We start from the raw sequence: 14,975 nt of genomic DNA, 5'->3' as shown, positions 1-14,975 counted from the left end.
CCCGACTCTTCAATTACATCCTCACAAGTCATTCTAAACAGACCATTTAGTTCTGAAGGAAAGGCGATTTATGAATATATCACCTAAAAGCACGCTAATAGCTTCAAAAGGATATATGGGTTTCACTAATTTTCCCATTTCCAGCAAAACTGGAGCTAGCATTTGTGCTCAACTAAAATTCATCACAAGTTATAAAAGAGACTTGAGAGATGATCTTCATTTTATAGATAATGAGGCAAGGAGAGATTAAATGACTTCCTCAAGGTCACAGACTAATTTTGTAGACATGACAATTAAATAAGACTCGAGAAGTGATTCTAAAAAGATTCTTGAAAACTGGGAGGCCTGACCTAGCAAATGAATCTCAAAATCCTGCATAAATGCATTTTTGTTTTTTTTTAAACCACAAATTTAAAAATTGATTGGTAGGTAAATAAACAACAAAAAAATCTATATGAATATTTTTGGTTTCTAATGATGCTGTTTATGGAACATTGTTTGGAATTCTATCAAGATTTCAACAATCAACTTCTAACTGCTTAGTAGAATGAGTCAACTTTCATTACATTTTCTCTCCTCTCTCAAAGAAGAAAAGTAGAAACCCAACTCCAGAGACAAACTATTCGGCATATCATCTGTGAATCTGTGGCCCTTCAAATAACTGAGAGCTAGTTCAGAGGCTTCCCACTGACCAGCTGCCTCCTGCCTGTGGGGGTAGTGTGGGGGAGGGGAAAGGTCCAGGGACTAACAGCTTCCTTAGCTGCTAGGAAGCTCAGTCATGTGGGAGGGTCTTAGAGACGACAGGGCTTGGTTAAAAAAACATTTTATAAGTTCAAGTTTCCAAAAGGATGCATAATAGCACACAGGTACCCTTTTTTTAAATCCTCACCTGAGGATATTTTTCCCATTGCTTTTCAGAGAGAGTCGAGGGGGCGGGGGGGGGGAGAGAGACATCGATGTGAGAGACACATCGATTGGTTGCCTCCTGCACGCACCCCAACCCGGGGTGGGGGGATTGAGCCTAAAACCATGGTACATGCCCTTGGCCGGATTCTAGCCCGCTGGCCGATGCTCTAACCACTGAGCAACCGGCCAGGGCGCATACAGGTATTCTCGAGTTCATTCTTCCTTCAGAAGAAAAATGCATAGTGCTCCATAATTTCAGGTGCTCCTGTTTCCTAAATTTGTGCTTAGGTTGGCAAAAGGAACTTTTCCAACTTTGAATTCTTATAAATATTCCCCTTGGCATTTCCACCGCAATGCTAAATCGGTGCTTAATTTTTCTGTGACAAATCTCTAATGTGTATTTCACGCCTGGGGGTGTCTCTCTTTGGGGATGTTCCTACGATGCTACAAACCGTTTCACTACATGTTCCCTTCTAGCAGAACAGGAACAGATGTCCACATTCTCCTAGTTGTAAATCAACCGAGCCTCCAATTGAGACAGCTGTTCTTCAAATCCCACTCTTTCACATATATTCCAAAGTGTGTAGGTTAAAACCGACGGACTCCACACGAGGGTCAGGCAAACTACAGCCAGTGCCAAATGTGGTACCCCTTCCCTCACCAACAGTCTTTGTAGATAGTTTATTGGATCACATCCACACCCACTATTTATAGACTGTCCATGGCAGTCGTTGCCACAGAAATATTTTGGCCCCCAAAACCTAAAATAGTTACAATATGGTACCTTATAGAAAAAGTTTGCTGAACCCTGGTCTACATTAAGTATATGAAACAAGAGTTTGGGGAATGTTTTCAAAAATACTTGCATTAAAAATAAATTAATTTATTCATTTAACAAGCATATATTGACTACCTTTGGGGAAATTCTAAGCGCCAGAGGCCCATCATTAAGCCAGAAAGATGAGGCCCCCATCTTCATGGAGGTCATATTCTTGGGAGAGAAAGCAGGCAAACATAACCACTCTAATTTCAGACAGATAAAACAGGATATTAAGAGAATGTGACCAAGGAGTAGTGATTCTTTAGCAGATGCAAGGTCATGTTGAAGACAGCCATGCAAAAATCTAAAGATTGTCCCAGGCAGAGAGAATAGCAAAGGCTTGAAGGGAGGAAATGCTAGGCCTGCTCAAGAAACAAAAAGGTGACTAATGTCCATGAAGCACAGTGGACAAGAGAGACCTGAGGCAAGGTCAGAGGAGTCAGCAAGGGCCAGACCATGTGTGATGAGTAATAAGCAGAATCATGAACCTAATAAATTTCTATCTTCAGATCCTTAGCTATTAAAAATACTACTAGATAGAAAACAAGTCAAAGTGTAAGGATTGCTCTGGCAACTTCTTTCTGCCACAACTTCTTCCTTTTGATCTGCTGAAAATTACCTGAAGCCTCAAATGCCTAGCAGCTCAAGCACACTTTGTTAGAAACAGATTCTACTAAGGAAGCAATTACCATTCCCAGCCCCCCCACCCCAAAAAAGACTGACTGCTCTTCTCATTGTAAAGACATAAACTGATAAACTGACCATTTCAAATGGGATTTGTTTTTTTAAAGAAAGGAAATTTCCTGTTATTAAGCATAATTAAGTTTATTTTCTTAAGTCTACTAGGCTATTTGTTGGATGAAGTGAGGTCCAAGGTCTGTTTCCTCACCACCTCTGTGTACTAGCTGTGAGCATGTCCCACCAGAAATCTTTCAAAGTAGTTGACTGGTTTGATCAAAATGCAATATTCTTCGATGGAGGGTTGAATTTCAACACATTGATGAACAGCCACCATACCAATCTCTTGTGTTAATGCCCTTTCCCCTCCAAATTTTTAGAGGGTTGAATCTGAAAAGACAACTTTCCATTTTTAGATCCAAGAATAAAAGAAGTCAAAGGCATTCAGAAGAAAGGCCAAGAAAGAAGTGTTTTGATAAAACCATGACTCGCAGTGAACCATCTAAATTTAGGAGGAAAAATTAGTTATGAGATATTCTGGAGGGGTGACATCCAACTGGCCTTCACGAAGACGTGGCAATGCATGGATCTGCAGAGCAAGCTCTCCTGACGGTGAACACTGTGTGGAGACAGGATAGATGTTTATAAAGCAGATTTGAACAGGCTATAGAAGAACAGCTTTGAGAAATGTGCTAAGTGTGAACCTTCAAGCAGCAGCACTGCTAGAGAAAAGCCAGAATTAACTTGCAATCAGTTTCCTCTCCTGTAAAGTGGGGATAAAATAGTATTAACCCTCAGGCTGGTGGACACTTCACTAAGTGCTCAATAAATAGTACATTTATTAACTATGCCAATCACTTCACATACCTTACCTCACTGAATCCTCATTAAACTCGGAAGTAGCTTCTATTGTGCCATGCCTAAAATTGGTTAGAAGCAAAGGCTCAACGGTATTACATAACTTTCCCAAAGATAAAGTAAATGCCCAAAGTCTATGCCCTTAAACAGAAGTTGATATTGGTAGTTCACCAACACACTTTCTTAGATCTACTTGGTGTTGACTAATAACACAGCAGCTAATGTGTGTTAAGCATTTTCTATACGCCACGCAGAGTTCTTCTAATGGGCTATCTCATCAAGTTCTACCTACAAGCCCATGGAGTGTTTTATTATTGGCATTGTTTTACAGGGAGGACCTGGGGCTCAAAGATTAAGAATACTGCCCAAGGTCACACACTAATAAACGGTGCAGCTGAGATTTGAACCCTGGCTGTCTGGCTCCAAAGCCAAACTCTTAACCACTAGAGCAAACAGTCTCCTGAAAAAATAATAATGTTTTAAAATGCAGTCTTATTAATTGCCAAGTAGCTGGGCATTCTATTAACACGGGACTTTCATTCTCAAGCAGCACCAATTTGGTGCAGTTTGCCATGGTCCCACCTCCCTCTACTCTTTCTCCAACACCAAGGTTAGGAGTCAGCTGCCATTCCTCATTGTTATTGTCTTTTCCTATATAGAAGAATTAGGAGGAAGATAAAATAATTCTTGGGTTTGCATTTCTATCAAAAGTGAGAAAAGAGAAGGCAGTGTGCCACATGTCCGAAGAAAAATGGGAGACGGGTGGAAATTAATATTCTTGTATGTTTAATGCGCAAAATTAATGACTGCTTTCCTTCCCATCCTCAGTTATATTACCTAGCTGCTAGAAACATTTGAATTTGATCTGTTTTAAACTCTACATCACTGTAAGCAGCAAAAGCCATACTGACAGCAAGTATACAGTTATTCAACAAAGAAAATTGTTATTCTTATAAAAGAATGATGGATGGAGTTCAACATGCCATAAATAATGTTTCTTAAATTCACACAACTTGGAAGTCTCTAGTCAATTAATATCTGCTTTATTTTTGTGTGTTTAATTTGCTTCAATAGAAAGAAACCCAGCCCCAGGAAGAGGACCCATGTTACTCTGTGGAACACTACTGTCTCCCAGGACAAGGGGACTCCCATTTATAAAAGAGGCCTCTAAGCTCCAGTGTCCAACCCCCTCCCACACACACACACACACTCGTTCGGCTGCAATGTTTGCTTCCAGTGACACTAGTTTCTGTACTACCCCAGGTAACAAAGGCTACATGAGTCTAGTTCCACTATGGCCACCTAAGAGGATCTATCTGTAAGGAAGTGATAAGAGGCCCACCTAGGTATCTACTGTTCCACAGCGAAATAAAGGATTTGTCATACGGTTTGCCTCATCTACATCACAGCAGAAATTCCATTTGCAAGGGGAAGAGAGTTAATGATGGGCCTTAAACTTCAAATTAAGGAAGGTTTACACTAGTAAGTTGACAGAGCTAAATTTATCCCTCTCACACTGTTCCATTATCTCAAACATTCTACTATTAAAATGGGCAGTGAGGGAAGAAAGTTATTTGACATTCATTCCAACATAGTGAACTATTTATAGGCAGGAAAATAGCCATGGCCACCCATACGATGGAAACCACCACCCAGAGCCCTGGCTTCGCTAAAGGGTCTCTGAGGGCTTGCTAAGAACGGAAGCTGACCCACAGGCAGGGGAAGCCTCCTTCCTTTGAATTTCAACCAAGAAGTTTAATTAAACCAACCTTATTTACTCTTACCAAGTTTTTAAAATTTAGGGCTACACTGTTGACCACCTGTTACAAGTAAACAAATGGAGAAATCTTTCAACTGTATTTACTTCTAAATTTAGAGCAGAATGAATACACAAAGGGCCAACACAGATTACAAGTAAATGCAGGTCTTCCTTTTCATCTTATTTGCATGTTTTTTACTCACAAAAATAAAAAAACTACAACTCACAAAAACCAAAAGCTAAATGATTCACTGATGTCAGGAAGATCTGCAAACGTAATGAAGAACAAACTACAGAAAGCAGCGTCTCTGTTCAATAAAAACCAGGAGTGTCTTTGGCAAACATGTTAAGTCAATAATCTCCACTGCTGACTTGTCAGGTTGGGCAAAAAAGCGTCCACAGAGGCAACAGCCTGAGAGGGATTTTCTAGATCAGCCCACTAAATGCTTAGTTTCAATACTTGCTGGCTAATCAGAGCCACAAATATTCATAATCAAATCCTCATTAAAAAAAGGAATTTATTAGACTACTTCTCTAACATTTTCTAAATGTAATATATCTTTAAAAAGTGGAAAAGAAAGGTGTTTTAGAGTTCGGGGGGGGGGGGGAATAGAGAGTATTCATTCTACCAATGGACTGCCAGTGGTAACCAGGAGAAATAAATTACTTTAACCAGAGGTAAATCTAAAACAAAGTAACCTTTTGATCTACAACACTTGGGAGAAGGGCAGAGGGAAAAGGCCCGCAAAGATGACACACGATTTATTCAGATTACAAACAGACATGTGTACTGAGGTGCTGGCCTCCAGGTGGTTCTGGGTAAAGAGAAAAATAAGGAAAAGCCATCAAGCACAGTACACATAAATATGACCCTGGCCCTGGGGAATAAAATCTGAGCAATGAAGCCCAAATATAGGAGTGCAATCTAAAAATAACTCTTCTGCTTCTACAGAGGTATTTTCCTTTCAGCATTCATTCGAAATGTGTGGGAAGACAAAACAGTTGGAGTTAAGTGACTTTCCAGATATTATCAAGTCAAGTGATGCTCGAGACCACTTTCAAACAATAGTAAACATACAACTTCCCCTTCTTTTAGTTTTGTCTTGTACGTAAATGTCTGGGGTGGGGAGATGAAGGACAATACTGGGCAAGAGTGTAATTTCTAAATTGTATGAGAAGCTGATATTACCTGTAGGTAAAACATCTTAATATCTAACTTATGGCATGGGAAATGATTAGATCCTAGGAATTGTGTCAATGAGAACCAATATAATAATTTTTTTTCCATAAAGAAAGATGAACAGTGAATGACAGAATGTTGACATTGTGATTACATTTTCCTATCATGTCAAAATTTAAAAGATTTCAGTATCACCACCCAGGATCCTCCGAACACTTAAGATTTAAAAAAAAAAAAAAAAAAAAGCGGTGGGGAAAAAAACAACTTGTGAGTCGTATTGTGTTGTAATTCCAGCTCTTCTTCAAAAAATCTTTAAGGGGCATCTACTAGTAGCCAGGTTCTAGGCTCTGTGCTGCCCCAGCTGAGGCAAACCTTTTCCCCAATGGCAGGCAGAAAAGAACAGCCTTACTGCATTTTCCCACACTATTTAAAATTATACAACTACAAAGGTAGTGCAAAAATGAAAAAAGAAAAAAGGAGTACCAGAGGATCCCATTCCACTATATAACAGCAAAGAGGAGTCACATGGGGATGTCCTTTTGGTCGTGCAGAAACAGTAGGGCTGCCTCAGCTGCTTGAGTACACAAACAGTTGATACAACTTGGTGGGGATGACTGGGCATAAGAAGTCACTGAGTCCCACTGACAGCCTGCCTTTGACAGTGAGTATCACCCATTTAATAGTCCTGGGTGTGCAGATGGGAGCCCAGCAGTGATGCTATGACAGAAAACAAGGTCACTCCCATCCCTGATCTCAAGAAGAGTTAAATTTAGAGGAAGAACTTACAGTGTGAACAGCAAGCACCAGATCTGTTCTGGGATCCTGGGAAACTGGCCCAGGTATGAGGTTACAAATAACCTATTCAGAAAATCCAGGCCCCAGTGTGCACCCCCCCATTGTTCTGCAGTTTATGCAGCAAAGAATGAACACTACAGAAATGTTCTGTTGGAACAAATTAAACTTGCAAATCACACTTCTGATACCTGGCCATCCCAAACAGGTCCTGCAGGACTTGTCCCATACATGGATCTCTCCATCTCACTGCCAGCTGTCTCAGCTGAACAGTGGAAGACAAGAAGGTAGCCTACGTAGGTGGTCTGTAATGGAGAGCCAGAGACATCCCCCATTCACTGAAAGCGCAGTTTCAGGAGTGAGGAACAGAAGGAAGGAAATGAAAGGTACACCACACCTTTCCTGTTCACATGGAAGCCTATTTCAGTACAGTGGTTCACTTTCTAAAAGCAACGTCAGTATTTGCAAGGGAAACTGTATAAAGAATCAGACGCTAAGATTAGAACCTAAGAGAATTACTTTGAAGGTATATTATGTATTAATTAGTTTGTCTATGGAGAAAGAAATATTTTGATTGAAAACAGTGGTTAGTTGTTCCAGTGGAAATTCTACAAATCTATGATGGATACTTTTATTAAAGTCCAGAAATGGGAAAATAATCTGACAAAAACATAGCCAAAAATACAGAAAGGTAGAAACCATAACTTTGCATAACTCTGGGAACTTTGCATTCACACTGTACTTCCTGTGACTGGAGTCAGGCAGTGACACCCTATGTAGACACGTGTTGCCTTTACAGTGACACAGGATGCTGAGCACCATGGCCCAGTCCTAGTCTCTAGGGAAACGGCTGTCTTTTATATTTTCAGGGCAAATGCCTCTTAATTCAATGAAGATCTTTCCCTCTTTGATCTTCTCTTGTTAAGAAAAGGGGAAGGGAAATCACACTTATGCTGGTGGACACATGGACAGAAGCATGTGAAGTCACCCCCCTAATCCCAGAGAACTGAGAATCCTGCTGACATCTACTGTTGTTTTGCCTGTCTAGCATACTGATTTTACAGGATGCTATGATTTTCCTTCCACTCTGGATGTCATGTCCCCCACCCCTCCAACCCTGCCAAAAACGTGCCAGTGCTGAGCAGAATACCAAGGATAGGCCACGTAGACTTCTCCCTGGAATTCTCAATCTCCAGAGCCACTCGTGCTTTCCAGCTTTCCATAGGTAAAAAGGCTACCCCATAATCTTCTGGTAAATTCTTTGTTGTTGTTGCTTAAGTTTAGTTTCTCTTACTTGCAATCAAAATAATTCTGATGCACTAACTAAAAGGAAAAAAACAAAGAAATAGCCACTTTGGCACTAGTTTGTGCTTTCTCTGTGATAGTACAGAGGCACAAACCAAGTCAGCTTAGACCAGCACACCGAGGAAGCAGGCGTCAGCTCAGTACCCCTCTCCAAGTGGAATGTCCCCGTGGAAAGCCTGCCAAAAGGTCTCTAGTGAGAAATGTCCTGGGCTCCATTCTCAAATGACTTGAAAATAGTAAGAGGTACCAAGCTGACCATTCAACTATAAAAAACAAAAAACAAAAAAAAAACCATCAACAAGAAACTAAAATACAGTTTTAGCATACGTTTCATTAGATTCCTTGCAGTTGTTCTTAGTTGCCTCAGTGCCACAAGGCTTGAGTTTCTTGACACATGAATAAGATTTCAGTGAATACTAACATCAATCCACAGATATACACGGGCAATTTATTACTTTTTATTAGCAAGACCATACATTTTATAGTACTGTGCAAAATGATTCCATGTACTATTTCCCCTTTGATTTTCACAAGCCCCTTCTAAGTAGGCAGGGAGGCCAGATGTCATAATACTTTATAAACGGGAAAATTAGATCAAAGCTTTCCCAGAATCACCGAGCTAGTAGTGGCAAAGCTAGCCCAAGAATAGGCTCAAATCCAGATCTCTGCCTGCACCCTGGCAGGGTGGCTCAGATGGTTGGAGGGTTGTCCCATACACCAAGAGGTGGCAGTTCGATTCCAGGCCTGAGTACATGTCTAGGTTGTAGGTTCCATCCCCAGTCGGGGCATGTACAAGAAGGCAACCAATCGATATACTGATTGATGTTTCTCTCTCACATTGATGCTTCTCTCCCCCCTCTCTCTTCCTTTCTCTCTACAAATCAATGGAAACATATCCTTGGGTGAGGATTTAAAAAAAAGAAAAAAGATCTCTGCCTGCAAAACCCAGCATGCTACTGCACCACACTGACAAGTCCAGAATCCTTAAATCACACTGTATTTAGTCCCAGGCTTCCTCAGTGCCTAATGGAAGAAAAGGGGCTAAACAAATCTGTGGGGTAAGGCGGCAGGGGAAGCAAAGGCAAAGAAAGAGGAGCCCTAGTTGTACCTTGTGTTAGAGGGAAAAACAGTTTTATCAGTGTTGCCTCACTAACCATATGCATTTTGGCTTCATCATGAGAGATAGTAATTATCATTAATAGAGTCACAGTAAATATTGTTGGAAGCAATAATGAGTGTGGCTAATGAGAAAACCATGTAATAAGCAAATTCATTGTTCAAAACCAGGAAAACATTTTTATTATAGAATATTTAATTTTAGTACATTTAAATGTTAACAAAAATTTTAAAACCACACTGATCATGTTTGCTCTAGAGTTAATCAGTCAGCCAATTATAGATTAAGTACTATAAGTTAACTACTTATAAGTTGAGGTAATAAAATAAAATATTTTGCCCTTGCCTTTTAGGAGTTTAAAATTTAGTTAAGTTCTATGACATGTAGAGAATAGATCCATCAATTGTCTGACTTCTATGGATCTCTTCCTCAGATCAATCTATCTCCTGCCAGAAGCTTCTCATAAAATAAGATCCCAGGAGGAGAAGCCTTGAAACTTGGGTCAAATGCTTAAAATCAAGAACTGAAGCCAAAACAATACTTTTCATTGTGGTTCATTGATGGGCAAGGGGTGCCATTCTGGAAAATGTGTATTTTCAAAACAAAAACCACATCCATAGCACAAACCACTCTGGGGTCCAAACACAATCTAATGCTAGCACCCAGACAAGGTAAATGTATGCATTTGGAGCAAGATGTTGGACCACAGTTAAGAATGAATAAACGCATGGCCAGATGTAGTACCATACACAGTCCCTGAGGCAATAAGTGGGCACCAAAGGCATTCGAGAAAAACAGAATCCTGAGAGCAGGAAGCCAAAGTAGGAGCTGACTGAATCAGAATACATGGTGGCCAAGTTCATGTTCACGCCAAGCATTATATGTTTATATGTTCATGAACATGTAAAGACATCAGCACTAAGTCTTGACTAGATCTAACAGCCAGTTCTGGAAAGCAGAAATTCCAATTTTCTAGACTTTAACCCAGGTTTTACTCTTGGAGGAAAGAGTATTATATAATAGTCTACATACAAATTTACCACGGACTTAAAAAAAAAAAAGTACCACCAATTATAAGCAGATGTGAAACAACAATAAATAATCTGAGTGATCTTTCCTGAAGGAGAAAATGTAAATGCCCTTCTTGAAGTGCTGTAACAAGAATAAAAAGTGCTCTTGCTTGTCCCAGAAGACAGCAGAGAACAAGAACCAGGATACTCACCACCTCACACCAATGATCTCCTTGGAGGTGATGGCAAGAACTAGCTAATTGCTATGGAGTTTTTCCAGCCCTCAGGGAGATTATTTTTTAAAAATAAAAAAAAAGAAACAAGTCACACAACCTCACCTACAAGGTTCCTGAAGATAGGCTGGTGATGGGATGGTGGGGTGGTGGGGTGGTAGGGGTGGAGGGAGTTAAATTTCTCTTCAGCATCACCTGCTTGGCCTACATTTAGATATGATTTTTTTTCCAAATATGTTTTCATTGACTTTGGGGGGGGGGGGGGGAAGAGGTAGAGAAAGAGAAACATCAATTGGTTGCTTCCTGCATGTACCTCGACCACCACAACCAGGGATCAAACCAGCAACCTAGGTATGTGCCCTGACCAGGAATCAAACTGGCAACCTTTTGGTACACGGGATCATGCTCAACCAAATGAGCCACACTAGCCAGAGCTAGATATAATTTTGATGTAGACACCATCACCACCAAATGCCAACATTAGGAATAACACAGTTATATATTCTCAAGCCATTGAGAATTATTCAAGTTAATGGAAATTAAAGGAATGCTCGCATTGTCTAGGAAAGGTCTTTCAGTTCATTGCCACTCTTCTGTCCATTTGCCAGGACCTTCTCGGAGAGCTAACACACTGTTTGTCTATGTTATATGTCTTGTATGCAGCAGCCTCAACTCTCGGACATCAGTCACACAAAAGCTTCAATAACTTAACAATCATGTGTGGAGGACTGAGGAAGGAGATTTGTGCTCAATTCTATTCACAGATTATAGCCTGTAAATTCAAATTTCAGGGTGGACAGAGATAATTAACAAATATCCAGTCACAAAACTATCCCCAAAGAACTAAAAGCAGATAGACATACATTTACACCAAAATGAAATTGAACTCTCAAAAAAGACAAAACCTCAATAAGACGAAACTCATACATATGGGCATCATTAGAAAACAGGTCAATAGTGATGATCAAATCTTTATTTTTTTATAAGCAAAAGTTTATTTAGAAAGTCAAAGAGGTAGAAGAAGTGAGCCAGCTGGGCTCTGTGAGCTCAAGAAACAAGTTACAGAAGCAAAAGAAGGGCCGCTGGAACTTAGGAGAAGGAAAGCATATGCTGGGGAAAGAAGGGGGTGGGGAAAGGTAAAACCAGGGTTGAGAGCCTTAAATAATCAAATCTTGGGAAACTTTTAACTTACCCTCATCTCACTCCTGGACATAGAATTACGGTTCTAATGGAAGGAAATAGTAGATAATAACTTATTTATATGCTGTTTCAGAATATTAAACTTGCATTTGAATATGAGCAAGTCTAATTACTGGACATTCACAGACCTTTGAAAACAAAACCACAGCCAGTAAATACTGCCCAGAAAAAACCAGAGAACGAATGACACATCTGCTTACTTTTCTCATTTCAGGCTAGGGACAGACAGCAGAACTTTTCTAGCACCTGAATTGACCTAAGCAAAGCTTTTCCCTTAGTGTGATTAACGGCTTTCTTGGATCTTCTGAGGTGGAGAAAAGTCTACAGTCAGCCACCTGGCTGTTATGATGGATATGTTCTATTTGTGCATGTTTAATAGTTTCCATTAGCCACATGAGGCTAACGAGGGTCTGAAATGTGGCCAGTGTGACTGAGGAACTGAATTTTTAATTTTAACTAATTATAATTTAAATAGCCATGTATAGCTTAGTCACTACCATATTGACAGCATAAGACATGTCTTATTTATAAGAATGGAATCTCAAACTTCCCTCAGAACTCCAGTTATAAGCTCACACTGATATAATCGGAAGTCCATCAAAGGTGAAAATGTCACAAAGAGATAAAAGGATGACTTTGTGGATAAGTTGTCATGTGAATAAATCCACTCACAGTACTCAAGTTGAAGGTAGCTATATGAAGTGTTAACGGTGACTGACACTTGATAAATGCTTACTGCCTTAGAGACCAGTCACAGACACTCACAGGGAGCTGGCCTGACCCTGGCAGGTCAGACAGGCTGCCTCTCTGAGTTATTGTGGTCAATCACAAAAAAAGCACATATACAGATTAGGAAGAGCCAGTTTTCCACTCCCCACCCACATGAAAACTAGCCTTTTTCAAACAGTGCCCTTTCTCCCAAGACCAGGTCAAACACAATGCCAGGTGAACAAATGTGTATTGAAGATCTGTTTTTAAACATTAAAAACTGCTGGAAACTTCCATTTTGGAGAGTTTGGGAAGGTGTATGAATGCTCAATCTGGTCAAAGCATAACTGGCCACAAACAAGTCAAAAGAAAAAAAAAATATATATATATGTAGTACATATTTAGAATTCAATTCTTTATAGTTCCAATTGACGTCAGTAAGCCAAATATGTTGATTACTACAGAAATTACACAATGGGTTAGCCAAAGAAAACACGTCAACTGTTACTCTGATCTTAAACTCTTTATGGTGATATGAAATTGACCCTTGAAATTGATGTACTTAAAGTCTTATTTTTGCCTAATTTAAAATATAGGCTTAATAAAATGGGTAGACAATTTGCATGGTGTAATACATAGGCAGGTGTTCAAACCACGCCCACCCACACACATATACACATACACACCCCCAACCTCATTTTAATGGAAGATACTGATTTGACAAAGATAACACAGGACATTGAAAGAATGTGCCTGAGAGGGGCAGTTTTTAAAGGGAGCATGGGATCCTCTCCTGATTTGAGTGAGAAATCTCAGGGAAGTCAGAGGAGGTATGACTAGACACTGATCAAGGAGGTGAGCTAAAACAGGCCTGGAAGAGCCCTAGGAACCAACACTCACCTTCCAGACCCTACCTACAAGTAGTGAACCCCACCCACAAGGGGAGTGTCAAAGGCTCACACTGGGTGTGTGAACGAAATCTGGAGGGAATCTACCCTTGCAAATGTCACTCATCAAGTTCTGCTCTCCAGGAGTAAAAACGGGAGCAATGTGAGAAAGGCAATCGTAAGAGGAGGGCCTCCTCCGTTATAGTGGTTTCAGCAGGCAAAATAATCTGATTGCTTACTGTCAATATATGACCAAAAGTAACCAACAGTGGCCAGAACACAGTAGGAGTTGTCATCTTTATATACCAGCATTAAGAAACCACATTTCTTGGTATCTCTGTCCCTGACTACTCCCCAGGAGGGCCACCCAGGGCACAGGAGCTGGGGCCTTGTCTTGGCTGGTGCACTGGGCCACCTCCAGAATCCCCAGATTTGCCTGCTCTCTGCCATGGTGGATTATAAAAGGTCCCATTATTCTGAGCTCAGACGGTAAATTCAAACACCACTGCCTGTTGCAGGCATTTAAGGAGCCTGAGAGGCTACGGCCTGCAGAAAGCATGGTCTGTGGCAGGCCTGCCAACGGCCCTGAGCCAGCTGACCAGCATCCAGTCACCGTTTCTTTTCCAAACACCAAGTGAACAAACCTTGATTCAGCTCTTAAGTTACGCTCTGGTGGAGAACAGCACAGAGGAAGCACCAAGAGAAGGATTTTAGAGAAACTAATCTGGGCATCAACCAGGTACATGTTCCCGTAGAATTATTAATAACTCAAGGGTCCTTCATGTTTGTTTGAACCCTCCATGTCTAGCTGAGGAAAAGACATATTTCTTTTTTCTCCTCGGGGAAAATAAAAGCAGGAAAGTAAAATTCCTGGTAATGTCATATCCAGTCAAACAGGAAGGTTTGTAGGCTCAGGGCTGAAAGGTTTCCAGAGCTACACTGAGCCAATCTGAAAATAATTTATTTGATTTTCATTTGTTTCATTTCCTCCAAATTATCATTCAACTCCATGCTCCCACACCTACCAAGACAAGAGGAAACATTCTGTAAACACAACAAAAACACAGTGCTTAGGAAACACCTGAGATGTGGAGAAACTGAAACACTCATTCATTGCTGGTGGGAATATAAAACAGTGCAGCCACTTTGGAAAACAGTTTGGCAGTTCCTCAAAATGTTAAACATAGTCTCCATATGCCCTAGAAATGCTATACTTAAGGTATTTACCCCAAGAGAATTGAAAACATATGTTCACACGAAATTATACACAAATGTTGACAGCGGCATATTCATACTAGCCAAAAAATGAAAACAACCTGAATGTCCAGGAATAAGTAAAATGTGGTATATCCATAAAATGGAATATTATTGGGCCGAAAGAAGGATTACATACTGATACATGCTATGACAGGGATGAACTTTTGAAAACAGTATACGAAATGAAAGAAGCCAGTCACAAAAGGCCACATATTGTATGACTTCATTTATATTAAATGTCCAGAACAGGCCAATCTATACAGAC

General features: G+C 40.3%; 1 protein-coding gene across 3 annotated transcripts in view; it reads right to left on the bottom strand.

The window, feature by feature from the left end:
• The window catches only part of DAAM1 (dishevelled associated activator of morphogenesis 1), a 152,645-nt gene that overhangs the window by 110,538 nt on the left and 27,132 nt on the right, over positions 1–14,975 (bottom strand). The window lies entirely within an intron of this gene.

This window comes from Miniopterus schreibersii, assembly GCF_964146895.1.
Source record: "Miniopterus schreibersii genome assembly, chromosome: 1".
In the NCBI taxonomy this organism is placed as follows: domain Eukaryota; kingdom Metazoa; phylum Chordata; class Mammalia; order Chiroptera; family Miniopteridae; genus Miniopterus; species Miniopterus schreibersii.
Note: the sequence above shows the minus strand (reverse complement) of the source record. Positions and strands in the feature narration are given on the sequence as shown.